The sequence below is a fragment of the Penaeus vannamei genome, chromosome 8 (assembly GCF_042767895.1).
Source record: "Penaeus vannamei isolate JL-2024 chromosome 8, ASM4276789v1, whole genome shotgun sequence".
NCBI lineage: Eukaryota > Metazoa > Arthropoda > Malacostraca > Decapoda > Penaeidae > Penaeus > Penaeus vannamei.
Window position 1 is genome coordinate 35,929,647 of NC_091556.1, and position 12,500 is coordinate 35,942,146.

A 12,500-nucleotide genomic window follows, 5' to 3' on the forward strand; every position below is an offset into this window, starting at 1 on the left:
CATTCTGGGTTCCTGGGCCACATCTGAGTGCCACGAAAGAGAGGCATTCCCGTAACCGTTTTGCACCAGGTGTGAATTTCCTCCTTAATGAGGACTTTGACCAGCGGTGCGTATCCCGGGGCCCCGACTGTTGGCCTTCTCCCTCACTCTCGGTAGCAGTGCCAGCGACGAGGGGAGTGCGACGAGGATTACTCTTGGTTCAGGTACATTTGCTGGCTCGGAACCCGTGTGTTGAGGGGCAGGGGCTGGCGCTCGTGTAGGAGCTCTGACGCTGAGACCATTACGGGCGCTGGTACACGTACTGAGGATGGTGATGACCCGAGGAGGGGAACGCAGAGGGAGGGAGGGAGGAAGAGAGAGAGGGAGAGAGAGAGAGAGAGGGGGGGGGGGAGGGAGGGAGGGACGGAGGGACAGAGGGAGGGAGGGACAGAGGGAGGGAGGGAGAGGAATGGAGAGAGAGAGGGGGGTGAGACAGACAGATAGATATGTAGACAGAGTGAGAAGAGAAAATGAGACAAAGAACTAAAGGCTCACAGTGAGTGAGAAAGAGAAAATGAAAGTGAAATTGAGAGAGAGAGATTCACAGACAGAGAGATAAAGATAAATAGAGAGAGAGGTTGAGAATGGATAACTACATAAGCGTACACATACAGGCATATAGATAGATATGCAGATAAGCATACAAATAAGTAGAGAGAAAGAGAGAGAGCGAGAAAGAGAGAGTTTAAGTGAGTGATCAAGCGCGAGAGCGGATGAAGGTCGAGAAAGAGAGGACGAGAGAGACGGAGAGAGAACTACTCCCATGTACGTACAAAACCACCGGCACACACAAACACACCGTCGAGGATTATGCTATTGTTCACTTAAATGGTGAATACGTTAACAACTTTATCCCTTGCCTCCAAATTCGTTCCACATCAACACTGCGGTAGCATATTTTCTCGGGCGAAAGTGATACAGTATAAAGGTTTACTGGCAAGGCGGTGAATGTCCTCGTGAAGATCTATCCCCTCTCCTTCCGCCCCCCTTCACCCCTCCCCTCACTCACTCTCTCCCTGCTACGTCTCGGCTTCTCTCACGAGCAAATCCCTGAAGCGAGAAAAGTCTGCGGAGGTCCCAACACACGTTTCACTTATTTACAATAGACGACTCGGTTTCGGAATATTTGCTCTAAACACCAGGTATCTTCTCTTAAATGCATTAGTATTTCGGGACAGAAGCGGATTCTCGGCTTAGTGCTACACCACGGAGAAAGCTATGCTGCATTTCTGGCAGGCGTGTCACAGCTGCGGCCTGATCCGTCCGTTTTATCGCATTGGCCCTCATGAAATCACAGCGTCGCTGTCCTTACTGAGGGGCCCCGGGCCAAACGCGGTTGCTACATAATCAATTTTCTTACATCTTGTTTTAACTGTAGTTGAATTGTATTTGTTTTTAGATTACGTTTACGGTCCTCTCTTTCCTTTGATATTGGGCGAGCGCTGTGAGCATTTATGAGAGGCCAAATATGTCCCGGAGAGGTGTTAGGTGAACGGGTGTAGCGAAGTGAGGATGGAGGTGGCGCTGAGGCGTGGAGGTGGGTACCTTTGCCCTGGGAGAGTGAGGTCACTGCATGGCGGTGGGCTAAGCACTGTATTGATTGGTACACGCGGGCGGGCAAGGGGAGCGGTGCCGGCGGCGTGGTGGGAACACGTGGCCTGCAGAGCCGACACAGCCACGCGGGACACTGTGCGGCCGGTGCTCACTCATGTTACCAGCCTGCTGCTGCACCTCGTTCCTTGTCGCTCACACACCCACCTTACCTGCCTACCTGCTGCCACACCTGGCTTTCCCTCAATCTATCTCCCCTCATAATCATTCTGTTTCTTCCCATGCCATCAACTCGTGATAAGATGCTGTATCACATGAGATGACAGTCTTAACAGCATCACAGTGCTGAAACCCGTGAGTTGTGGCTAGTGTGCCGGACTCTACAGGCTCTGTTAGTGATACATTTATCTTAAAGTGGCGCTATTCTCTATCAGCTTTATGAAATGGTACCGACGGCGGGGGCAGCCATGCAGCACGGGGCGCGGCGGCACGCTTAGACTATGGAGCACAGAGAGAAACACACAGAAAACTACTCGTTATCGACTCCGGAGCAGGCGAGAGCGGAAGCGTTGACAAGACATTTTTGACAGGGACTGCCCCCCCACCCCTTCGCCCCTTCCGTCTAGCCCCCGGCCAGCCTCACATACCCGAGACGGACAGTAGCACGCTGACCCTCTCGCGGGACTGAGAGCGGCCCGAGTGACTGTGTCGATGAGGCAGCGGAGTTAAGAAACGAGTGCGAGGGCAGCGTGCGAGGCACAGCTGACGGAGGAGGAGGAGGTGTCGCTACCAGTGGTGGTGGAGGAGGTGGCGAGGCGGTGGTGGCGCCACAGTGTGAACCAGGTCATGGTGCTGGCGGGCCCGCGGTGCTGCTCCCGCTGACCTGACCTAACTCGCTTGACCTAAGCAGAGGCAACGTGAGTTCGTACGCCTCCCTGCAGCCCCGCGTGAGTGTCCGCCAAGTCCTACATGGCCACTGCCTGCTTAAAGATCTTATTTAGTTATTGTTACCTTTATCATCGACAGAAAAACAATGAATTCCAAAGTTTAGTGTTCCATGTGTCAAAGCATTAATGTTCTAGTGTAAACCCATCTTTCTTGCAGTGACGTGAGTGTTCAGGAGTAAGTGTAAATCCGTCATAAGGAAGAGTGCTGTGTCGTATTTCACTTTCTTAGGCCTATATCGTGTGCGCCGCCTCTCCTTGTGTGAATAGAGTGTGGGTGTGACCTCACCTGATATCGAGGTACTCTGGCTTATAGTTAGAGTATTGGATATATTTTATTTAAATTTCTCTGTATTGGCTATTTAATGGAATGTTTAACCGTATTTGATCATGTTTACTAGTGTATTCAGTGTTATATATTCTCCTGTTTCTACATTTTGTATGTATTTACGTATGATGAAGTTCATATGGTATGGTTAGTCACACATTCTCGTGTAATTTTGCAACTTAAATCAATTCAGTTAAGTGTAAGTGAAAAAGTGGTGCAGCCATTTCGAAATTCTATGTAAATCATCTGGAAGTGATGAAAACACATTATTTATAAATCATTTAACATACCTACTAATGTGTACTCTAAAGGACTTTTTTAGTATAAAGTGAGTATTGCATCATGAATAGCGTATGATATCACGTGGCGCTTGCGGAACTGTGACTGAGGCGGCTGTGAGGACATCTGCTTCACGGGGGAACCTCCGGACCCGACTTCAGTTGCCAGATAGTCTTTCTCATGCGCTACATCTCCCTTGCTCTGTTTCGTTATTTGAAGAGATGTAAAGCGAGAAAGTTTCTTGGCAAAAAGTTTACATAAGAGCGCTGTAGTGTTAAGCCAAGAGATGAGGATGAGGCGCGCTCTAAAGATTAATCATCGTGAGTTTTGAGGGGGAGTTAGATGCTCTGGGAATCATTTATATGATGTTAATAAACTTGTGCAGATATTCAGCTAGTTACTGGCGCAGATATGAATCGATAAACATCACACGAATATTTTCATGGCTTTTCCATTTTTCAGTATAATGGAGTAAATGTTAAACTTTTAGTGCCTGTATATACATATATTTTTATAAAATATGGTCATGTAACCATGTTTATGAAAGCAGTTTCCCCTAGGTGAACACGAGTGTTGTTCAGGAGGAATAAATGCATTTCGGCGGCCATAGCCCTATCAAAGATTTGGTAGCTGGCTACAGCTGCCAACGTCAGGGGATTTAGCCTCTGGCCAGAAATGGGCAACTCTGCGCTGCTCTAGTTGCCAGTTACTCTGAAAAATGTAATGCTTTGAGGTGGAAACGCCTGCACCTCTCGTGAACATAAGGAAACTGCTTTCACCAATGCGATAAGAAATAATTTGAATCCCGTGGCTCGGACGTGAGCCTTCCCGTTGGCTTGTCACGTGAAAAACTCCACGGACAGCTAACATCCAAGTTGGTGGGAGTGGGGTGGGCTGAGTGGGCCGGTAATTAGGTTGTGGGCCGAGCCAGAGCAAAAGTGTCGCCCCAGTTTTGTCTTATGGCCTGGACGAAGCACTCTGTACCTCGCAACACCCGACCTACGGACCTCCTACGTGCATTTCGTCGCTTATGGTTCTCCAGGAACTGATGATCAGATAAACATAAGCTGGCAACTACGAGGTGGAGTTTGGCAGCCAACACCTGTCATTCACAATTTTTATGGACTGTTTATAAACGAGTGACTGGCTTCTATATTGTATTAAGTATTGAGTGGAATATCATGTGTATTCGAAAATGTCATTATGAATATTAGTTTGGCGTGAAAGCCGACAAGTTAAAACGGTAGCGAAATTTACATTGATATTAGATGATAAAATTGGACAAACTGGTTACTCTGTGACTGAAGCAGCGTGTTTGTCATCCCGAGCAGCGCCAGCAAGAAAGGGGCCTCCGGGGAAGTGCTTTTAGCTTTGCGAATAAATCTCGCTCTTTAACGCTGGTAAGTGATCTTTTATTTCGTTGGTCATATATGCTCGCTCTCGCTGCACCCAAAAACCAGAGCGGGGACTCACAGGAGCGGAATAGCGCCTCTTATCTGGATACCGAATGTGCAAATCTTCGGATATTGATTGTGACCCGGTGGGTTGGGCGACCACATCGGGGTCCAGTTACAGTTGCCGGGATGTATTTTTTCAATTTTTAATTATGGTGGTTTATTAGTAGTACCTGAATTCGTTGATGGGATTGATAGCGAGTGACTATGGGAAGAAATAGATACATGTTATTGATCAGTGGGTGACTTTTAAAGGGTCTTAAAAAGCTTTAAACCCGCGAACTTCTCAATGCTGATCATTCAGGCTGTGCTTGATCCGGTGTGACTGTCGGGTGGCAGTAACGCTCCGGGTGAAGAGTGAGGTAGATGTTTCAGATTATATTTGTTTTATGAGAAATTACAGTCGTAATAGCTAATGAAACTGAAAAGTGAACCAAGAACGCGCCATTTTACGAGAGAATAATTACGAATTAGAGGCTAATAGCTTTTTCTAATAAGGAAATATCGTATTAATCTACATTATTAAAATGAGGCACTGCATAGTCTGAAACGAAAATGCATTTCGTATTTTTTTTTTTTTTTTTGCTAAAGATTTGGTAATAGTAGTTCGAACCTAGAAAAGTACATTACTTTTCTTGGTTAGTTATATGCATTAAGTACATCAGAAAAGAATTGAAACAACTACACTGAAGGAGAATAGCGGTGAACCTCATCTCTCTTCCCTCCCACCTCTCCCATGCTAAGAGTATATATCGATTCATTTTAAAGTACATAAAAATCCCCCCTCCCCCCTGCTCTCTCTCTCTCTCTCTCTCTCTCTCTCTCTCTCTCTCTCTCTCTCTCTCTCTCTCTCTCTCTCTCTCTCTCTCTCTCTCTCTCTCTCTCTCTCTCTTTCTAAAGCTATCTTTTTCTCCCCCGCATTAGTTCTTCTCGATGTATTTATTCTGCCCTTTTCTGTCCCTTTATTGCATTTTCTCTCACTTTATTTGTTGTAATTATCTCACCGTAATTACTCTATTACCTTCATCGAAGTTATTCTACGTACTTTTTATCCCCATCTCTCTCTCTCTCTCTCTCTCTCTCTCTCTCTCTCTCTCTCTCTCTCTCTCTCTCTCTCTCTCTCTCTCTCTCTCTCTCTCTCTCTCTCTCTCTCTCTCTCTCTCTCTCTCTCTCTCTCTCTCTCTCTCTCTCTCTCTCTCTCTCTCTCTTTCCCACCCTTCCCTCCCTTCCCTCCCTCTCCCTCTCTCACTCCCCCCTCTCTCTTTCCGCGCACGTTTTTTTCTTTTTTCTAAGCGGGGTTGCGCATCCCGTTCGTCACTTGTTTTTTCCCCTTTGTGATCGTCGATAGCGGAAAGAGTGCGATCAGCCGGCAAGGTAAACAAACCTCATTTATGCCCTTTTATAATGGTAAGGAGACTGTTTACGCGTCTTTAATTAAATTTAGTACTTAGAATGACCTTTAATCTTTGTGTCGAGATGAGCCAAGGTAGAAAGAAGGAAGAGGAAAGAGGGGAATAAAAGGGGAATAATTGGAGTGACTTCGCCTTTGACTTGTTCGATGTTTCGGTCGTTGGCTTCGGCTTAAGGCAAATGTCAATGGGGGGGAAAAAAGAGAATTTCCCTTATTCCCCTATTTTCCTCATCCCTCTTTGCCTCCTCGGTGTTCTTGGGAGGAAGGCTGTGTTCTAAGCTTTTTTGAAGGGGGCACAATGCTGGAAATTATGGGAAGAGAAGGCGGAGAAGTGATGATGGACTTGGAAGGGAAAAAAGAATGATGCAGATTTGACCTCTGGGGGAGGTGGAGGGGGGTGGGGGAGGCAGTGGAGGCTGGTGGAAATTTAGAAATATTAAATAAGTAATACCTTATTATATTGTCTAAAGCCTCTCAGTCATTTGGTTAGGATATAAATGTAATAAAAAGACTCTTTGAAGGGAAAAAAAGATGATGGTGCTTTGGCTTTGGGGGGAAAGTGGAGAGGAGGGGGGGAGAGCTGATGGATATTTAGAAAAATAAATAGAACTTGAAAAGAGTAGATACTGCACTGTCACAACTTCTGGTGTTGTCATGAAATATTAAATAAACAACTTTGGTCCAAATTATGATGATAAGGTGTACCAAAGGAGGGTTCTCATTCCTGTTCATATTATCCTGTACTTACAGCTGCCAATATGATCTGTTTTTATATCCTCATATCTGTTTTGTATAAATTACCAAAAACTTCCCCTTATTTCTTTTTGTGCAGTATTGAGGAAAAAAGTTTTGAAAAGTAATTAGATATTTAATGTTTTTACAGTAAGAGTTCCTTCTCTTGCATACAAGTAATGGGAGTAGACAGCTGGTGTTATGAAGGTAGTTTTGAAAACTCAAATCAGCAATCATCCAGTTAACTTGAGACGGAAATCATGTGCCCTTACATAACAGGATTGATTAAGTTTTAGAGACATTAAAGTTTAACATATGTGCCTGATTTTACAGACTTGAAGGTGTGTGAAGTTTGCAGTGCTGTTTTAGATTGTATTTCTTGCAGCAATTTCAGATTCCTTCATTTTGGATTTGTAACTGATATTCAATTTTCCCTTATCACCATTTGTGGCATTTAGCATTCTTTTCTTATTTTATTGTAAAGAATTATTTTCTTGTAAATGCTATATACAGTATTTTCTACGAGGACAACCCAATTTGCTGCAGAATTAGTGCTTGTGCTTTCCGAGTGGTATATTGCTTTTGAATTGGAAACTGAATATGGGAAATTTGAGCAATCATGATTATAACTTTAGAGTAGGGATGAGAACATGTTGCTATTTTTATTTAACAAGCAAACGTTTAGAGACAATGGTAAAACTGTAATTACGGGATTCAAAAATGAATGTACTGGTAGTCCATTCTCTCTTGCAGTCAGCGTTGTTTTTCTCTCTCTCTCTCTCTCTCTCTCTCTCTCTCTCTCTCTCTCTCTCTCTCTCTCTCTCTCTCTCTCTCTCTCTCTCTCTCTCTCTCTCTCTCTCTCTCTCTCTCTCTTTCTCTCTCTCTTTTGATTTGATTTATTGTATAGATGTATTGTGTAGTCTAGATTCTTTTTCTATGGGGATATAACAACATGATATTTTTTTATGGTATTGAGGTTTTGATTATTTTTGAGTCATCTATTACTGCATAATTTACTTGCATTTATTATTTAGTTGAGATTATTTATGATGGCTAATTTTTTTCATTGGGATAGGAATAGTAATTCAGTTTACCAGCAAGGATATTGAATTATGTGCAAATTACTAGTGAGTGGAAAAAAGTAAAATTAAGTTTCCACAGGAAACCTTTTCATTTCATATTTTTGTATTGTAGTAAATTATATTACTTAATAAAAACTTCTTTTTCTTCTGTCTTTATATTTTCTCTCTTTTCTTGTTATATTAGACTTTATTAGCTCCAATTTCTTATGTATGCATGGCTTTGAACCAGTGCCTTTACACATTATCTGATTTCACGATCTAAAGGAAAGCTCGGCAACCGTCGAAGATGAGATTGAAAATGTACCACAAGCAATTGATTAACTACAAGATTGCTCTGTATGCTGTTTAAAAAACAAATTCAGTAACTTACTTCTATTTTCTGTTATTGCTTCTCTGTGACATTTCAGTTCCCAAGACTATATGTATTTTATTTAATACATATTCTATAACATTTTAAAGCCAGTCTTCAATAGAAATAATTAGTCAATCAGTTGTAGAAAGTTATTGTGTCAGAGGAAAATTGTTGCAATGACTGTGGATGGCAATCAGAATGAATTTGAAGTAACTTTATAAATGACATATTTAGTGGAATGATTTCAGTTTCAGACAGACATATGGTATGGGTACTAGGCAAACGGTATATAGAACTGATAGAGTAATGAATTTCATGACATTTTTACCAGTGACATTTGTCACATAATAGAAAATTAAAAGGACGTCAAAAAATGCAAACAGTAAAAAATTGGTCCTATCTTTAACTATAACGTAGATCTCACTAAAGGATCAGACCACTTTTCTCACATTAATATATGTGATGGAGATTTGTTGGCCTTTATCAGAACCCCAAAGACATGTTTGTTACAGTGATCACTTGACAATATATCTGTCATCTATATACTTTGTAACTTTTTTTGTTCTTGGCCCAATGCAGCTGGGGATGGCATGTAAAGAAATGCTACCATGCCCATTATGAGTTTAGTTTATTAATTGCCTTTACATATTGATGGCTCTACTAGTATTTAGTCGTCAATTGGCCAATTACTAGTACTACCTGTCTCAGCTGTTAACCCATTTCCTTGATTAAAGGAAAAAATTTCTTTAGTCATATATTGCTATTAGTAATGTTAATAACATCATAATGATTACAATGTCTATGATAATGATAACAACATTAATATTGATATCATTAGTAAAATGGACCTTTTTCACAAAAACTCAAGACTCGGTAAACATCACAAGGTCTGCTTATTTACTCCTTATTGGCTTAGTACTTGTGGAACCTTTTGTGTACAAAGACTAAACAAAACAAAACTACCGTGAACATCTCACTTTCCTGGTGGTATTGTATTAATTTGAAACAGTTATGTCATTGACAATATATTTCAGGATGCCTCAACTTTGTACCTAGTTCACTTGTGATATTTTCAGGCTTTAGTTATGTTATAATAGGCTTTCATTTTCCCTACAAATGATTTATTTGCATTTATCTGCTAGGTATATATTTTTTCTAACGTGAAGGATCACTTTCTTTTAAGCATTTTGATTGTCATATTGGCATTCTGAATTAATATCATACTTTAATGGAAGCTTAACTAATAATTAGGAAGCATTTAGCTGGGATTGTTGGCCATTCATATTAGAAGTTGTTTGATGGAATACTTACATGACCAACATTTTTTGCGGTTTCTAATTTGACAGATAAAATGTTATTAATGTATTTTTCCATAAAGTAGAGAGAGAATGGAGCGGGGAAGTACAGAGTCGGAACTGATTTAGGGGATAGATCTACAGGATATGAACTATTATTGTCACTTTTTTTTTTTTTTACTATTATTATGATTATGATGATGATGATGATGATGATGATTATGATTATGATTATTACTATTATTAATATTATCACTATTCTTGTTATTATTATCATGCGCATTGTGTGCTCAATAGTTCAGTGAACTAGGACTCACTATTTTTAGAGTATTGTAGATGGTTGAGGCAATCATGATCTGTTAGCTCACCAAAAGGAAAGAAAAAAAATGTTTTATGTAGTAATTTGTGAAGTTATTATGAAGGGAAAGTTGAGTTTCCTGTGCAAAGCTCTATAATTGAGGTGGAAAAATGAATAGTAAAATGGACTTTTACAGGCTGCTGCTCCATGTACCATGGACCATACAATTGTACCATATTACCTGTCACCACTGAAAGAAATACATTGAATAAAAAAGTAACAAACAAATAAAAAATAATAGAATTACATGGAAATCAAGTTTTGATATCTTTTGCCCTGGTTAATTGTCATTGTTGATTATGACAATTATCATATATCATCCTTAATGGGTTAAATGCCATTATGATCAAAGAGATTATGCATCATTTCTGAAAAAAGCTTTAGTATATTTCATGGTTTACAGGTAGTGGTAGTATCCACTATAGTTGTAGTTCAGTGATTCAGATTAGCTCATAATTTAATGTCGTATCTTTTGGAACTTTTCACTATAGGCCTTGACCTTTAAAAGTGAACTGTAAGGTACATGTTATATTGGTAATTACCTACACCAAGACAGTTAGCTTTGTGTTATATGAAATGATAGTTGACTGGATATATTTATTTGCACCTCAACTGCCATACAGAAAATGTGATTTGCAGGTTATTTTTCTGTTAATTGCTTTATTTATGGATTTGATAATTTGATTTAGGGATGTCACCTTGGTGGGGAGGGATGAGGGTCATGCTTCCCATTTCTACCCCTCGTTAAGGTCATAGCTAGGGGGCATTCTGTTGTAAAGGACACCGAAAAAAAAAGTGTCGGTGATGCCCATGACTTCATTATCATCATCCTCTGTAGTTGTTAAAGGTGGCTCAATTTTCTTTTTCTTTTCTTTCATGTTGTTGAGGATAATGGTAGTACTTACTTAGTCATTATAGTTACTAGTCATAGAAATACATGTAATTATATGTTTGTGGGATTATTTGCCATGGACTTTAGTATGAATTATATTTTTGCAATTGTTGTTATTCATATTAGGAAGACATATATTTATACTGCTGCTGTTAGAGTTATTCTTTTCATTAATGCTATTTCTTTTTATATTCACCATTAAAATAATGATGTTGTTATTGATATTATTATGATGATGTTATTATTGTTATTGGTAATGTTGTTCCTATTGTTGTTATGATGATGAGATGAAAAATATCATTATTTTACTATAATAATTATCATTATCATTATCATTATTATAATTATTATTGTTATTATTATTGCAGCTGTTCTTATTAAGATGGATGTTTTTGTTATTATTATTATTATTATATTTATTATTTTTTGTTGTTACTATTATTGTTCTTGTTATTATTGTAGTTGCTGTTGTTATTGTTATTTTTATTATTTTTATCATCCTTATGATTATTATCATCATTATCATCATCATTATAATTGTTGTTATTATCTTGATCATTGTTATTGTAATTATTATTATTATTGTTATTTTTTATTATGATTATTGTTATTATTGTTATCATCAATATTATTACTATTTTTTATGGTTGTTATTGTTATTATTATCTTATCATTATTATTGTTGTTATTTTGTTATGGTTATTATTTTTTTATTATCATCATCATTATTATTATTGTTATTTGTAAATTTGTTTGATGCTGATGGTAGGATAGATTTTTTTTTTTTTTTTTTTTTTTTTTTTTTTTTTAAGCTTCTGTAATTCTTTTTCAATATTGATTCTTACTATTAGCATTATTCATTATGATTATTGTTATTTTTAATTTTTTATTATCATTTATTGTTATTATTATTATTAGTAGTAGTAGTAGTATTAATGTTGTTGTTATTATTATTATTAATGTTGTTATTATTATTATTATTATTAATGTTATTATTATTATTATTAATATTGTTATTATTATTATTATTATTGTTATTTTTATTATTTGAATCATTGTTATTGTTGTTATTATTATTATGGTTATGGTTGTAATTATTATTATTGATATTGTTATTATTACTTTTTCATCATTATCATTATCATTATAACTATTATTATTACTATTAGCTACTATTATGATCATCATTATTTGTTGCTGCTGTTATTTTTGTTTTTTTGCAGTATTGTTATTGTTCTTGTTATTATTATTGTTGTTGTCATAGTTATTTTTTATTTCCATTTTTATTATTGTTGTCATTATTATTATTATTGTATTATTGTCATCATCCTCATTATCAGCAATCATCATCATTATTATTATTATTATTATCATTATTATTATTATTGTTATTATTATTATTATTATTATTATTATTATTATTATTATATTATTATTATTATTATTATTATTACTATTGTCATTATTATCATCATCATTATTTTTTTATTGTTTTTATTATCATTATTACTATTATTGTAGTAGTAGTAGTACTAGTAGCAGCAACATGAACTGTATTATTATCATTGTTGTTACTGTTTCCATTACTGTTATCATATGTATTGTAGTTATTGATGTAATTGTTGCAACGGTTCATATCAGTATCATTTTATCATTATTTTTTATTTATTTATTTTTTAGATTATTGTTAATATTATTTTTATTGATATTATTATGATTGTCATGATTATAGTTATTGTTATTATTATCATTATTGCTATTATTATCATTATTATTATCATTA

At 37.6% G+C, this 12,500-nt stretch overlaps 1 protein-coding gene across 1 annotated transcript in view; it reads left to right on the forward strand.

Annotated features, from left to right (window-relative positions):
* Positions 1-5,876: 5,876 nt before the first annotated feature.
* LOC113808853 (tetra-peptide repeat homeobox protein 1-like) overlaps positions 5,877-12,500 on the forward strand; it is a 32,987-nt gene continuing 26,363 nt past the window's right edge. The window contains exon 1 of the mRNA XM_070124621.1: positions 5,877-6,002. The gene's annotated coding sequence lies outside the window, so the exon portion shown is untranslated. The remainder of the gene's footprint in view (positions 6,003-12,500) is intronic.